This window comes from Schistocerca piceifrons, unplaced genomic scaffold (assembly GCF_021461385.2).
Source record: "Schistocerca piceifrons isolate TAMUIC-IGC-003096 unplaced genomic scaffold, iqSchPice1.1 HiC_scaffold_1093, whole genome shotgun sequence".
NCBI classification, from domain to species: Eukaryota; Metazoa; Arthropoda; class Insecta; order Orthoptera; family Acrididae; genus Schistocerca; species Schistocerca piceifrons.
The window spans coordinates 7,501-10,000 of record NW_025726900.1 but is presented as its reverse complement, the minus strand read 5'-3'; the positions used below and the strand labels follow the sequence as shown (position 1 = coordinate 10,000).

The 2,500-nt window shown below is 57.7% G+C and overlaps 1 non-coding gene across 1 annotated transcript in view; it reads left to right on the top strand.

Moving 5' to 3' along the window:
* Nucleotides 1-1,833: 1,833 nt before the first annotated feature.
* LOC124727252 overlaps nucleotides 1,834-2,500 on the top strand; it is a 1,909-nt gene continuing 1,242 nt past the window's right edge. Inside the window, exon 1 of the ribosomal RNA XR_007007032.1 lies at nucleotides 1,834-2,500. This exon is cut by the window's right edge and continues 1,242 nt beyond it. This is a non-coding gene — a ribosomal RNA (small subunit ribosomal RNA).

Genomic DNA, 2,500 nt, shown 5'->3' with positions numbered 1-2,500 from the left:
AACCTAACCCACGTTGTCGCCTAACGTAACCCACGTTGTCGCCTAAACCTGCTCTGTAATTGTTATACGACTCGTTCAATTAGTGTAGTGTTGCCCACCCGCAACCCTCGCAATATAGTTCGCTACTCGCACTCCCCGCTCCCCTGTGTATCGCTTCATGTTAAACACCTTGCAAGTCTTGCTCACTTTCCACATGCTCCTGCTGTACACTGTAATGTGGATGGCAGCAGGACGTACATGCCGCCCCTCCCCACGTCCCCACCTTGCCCCCTGCCTTCGCAAGCTGGTTGGTGAGAACTTTGCATGTTCAATGCCCTCCGCATGCGACGTACTCAGGCTACGTTGTGGTGCGGCCTGTGTCAACTGTCCGCTAATGTCGTACGCGTAAACCACAATCTGTACTGCACATTCGTCCTTATGTACTGAATGATACATCGTGGCACATGTGTGACCGTACAACGACTGCGCCCAAAAACGGCGGACCATACAGTGCAAATATTGTGCACGCAGCTACGTGTCGTCTCCCTATGAGAGCTGGATTGCAGTGTGGTACGCCATAGAGACGTGTGGGAGGAACGGACGCCGTGGATGGCGATCAGCATGAGCTGTCTGTTGATGTATTCGGACCTAGTCGTCTCTCCTCACACACCGTGATGGCATGGTGCACCGCGTTCCATATCTGCGACATGCTACAGAGGCCGGTTGACAGTCGTTCGAGCAATGGACATCGCATACGTACGGGGGCCACCTTCCACGTATTGTCTAGGCGTGCACATTTTGTTGCGTGTATGTGGGCAGACGTAGTGTGGCGTGACACCTGACACAGGCATGCAATAATCGTGGAAGTTGCAAATGGCGATGGACGCCTGCGTTTTCTGGTGAAGTTACGCAAATGAACAAATGGTAACCTGTTGTGGTGCGGTTGTTCTCGCTAGGGGTGAATCGGTGATGGCGACGATAGGTTGAGGTACTAACCGGTTGTTCCAGCGATACCCACCATGCCGACGAAACTGAACGGCATCTGGGTGTGAAGCGATACGCGGCGGTGGCTGGGTGGGACCGTCCCCGGCCGGTGAGGGGGCGCCTCCCGGCGTGCTGGCCGCGCGGTGCGTGGGCGCACGCGCTACAGCCGGCTGGTGGGGGCGGCCAGTGGCAGGCGCGCCGGCCGACGGACGCGGCAGGCGTCGCAGCTGCGCGCCGGCGCACCCTGCGCGCGGCGCCGTGCGGCCAAAGTAGGTCCTCGCGGGCCCGGTGCGAAGCGCGGTGGACATCTTCAGTGTGCTGGTCCGATTGAGGACTGTGTGCGTTGAGGATGCGCTGCCGCCCGGCGCTCGGCGCCGCGACGCCGTCTGCTGCTCGGTCGCCCCAGCGGTTCTCGCTGGTGGTTTGTATCGCAGCTGTGCGGATGTGTTGGCGCGTGCGCTGTGCTGGGAGAGTTCGCTTCGGCACCCAAGTGGGGCTTTTGTCCTTCTGTGGCGCTGGCGTTGGAGCTGCCGGTCACCGTAGGTGGCGCGTGTTGTCTCCCGCCGGCAATGCCACGACAGCACGCTCCCGGGCCTCTGTCGGCAGCGGCAAGCTCAGTTGGGAGCACGGGTGGTCGCACCGAAAGCGTCTACTCGCCTAACTCCGGGCGATTGCGCCTCTCTCGAACCCGACCAAGTACTTGGGACGGCGCTGCGCGCCGCCGGGACCTGAGAGGGTTTCGAGGTGTATTGTGCAGGGGAGCTCAGCCTCCTCCTGTTTGCAGAATGATTGAGCGGACGCTTGCGTGTTCGCGCGGGCCCCCGGGACACACTCCCGGGCGGCCGGCTGCTCAGCTCTAGTTGACGCAGCTCCCTGGTTGATCCTGCCAGTAGTCATATGCTTGTCTCAAAGATTAAGCCATGCATGTCTCAGTACAAGCCGCATTAAGGTGAAACCGCGAATGGCTCATTAAATCAGTTATGGTTCCTTAGATCGTACCCACGTTACTTGGATAACTGTGGTAATTCTAGAGCTAATACATGCAAACAGAGTCCCGACCAGAGATGGAAGGGACGCTTTTATTAGATCAAAACCAATCGGTCGGCTCGTCCGGTCCGTTTGCCTTGGTGACTCTGAATAACTTTGGGCTGATCGCACGGTCCTCGTACCGGCGACGCATCTTTCAAATGTCTGCCTTATCAACTGTCGATGGTAGGTTCTGCGCCTACCATGGTTGTAACGGGTAACGGGGAATCAGGGTTCGATTCCGGAGAGGGAGCCTGAGAAACGGCTACCACATCCAAGGAAGGCAGCAGGCGCGCAAATTACCCACTCCCGGCACGGGGAGGTAGTGACGAAAAATAACGATACGGGACTCATCCGAGGCCCCGTAATCGGAATGAGTACACTTTAAATCCTTTAACGAGTATCTATTGGAGGGCAAGTCTGGTGCCAGCAGCCGCGGTAATTCCAGCTCCAATAGCGTATATTAAAGTTGTTGCGGTTAAAAAGCTCGTAGTTGGATTTGTGTCCCACG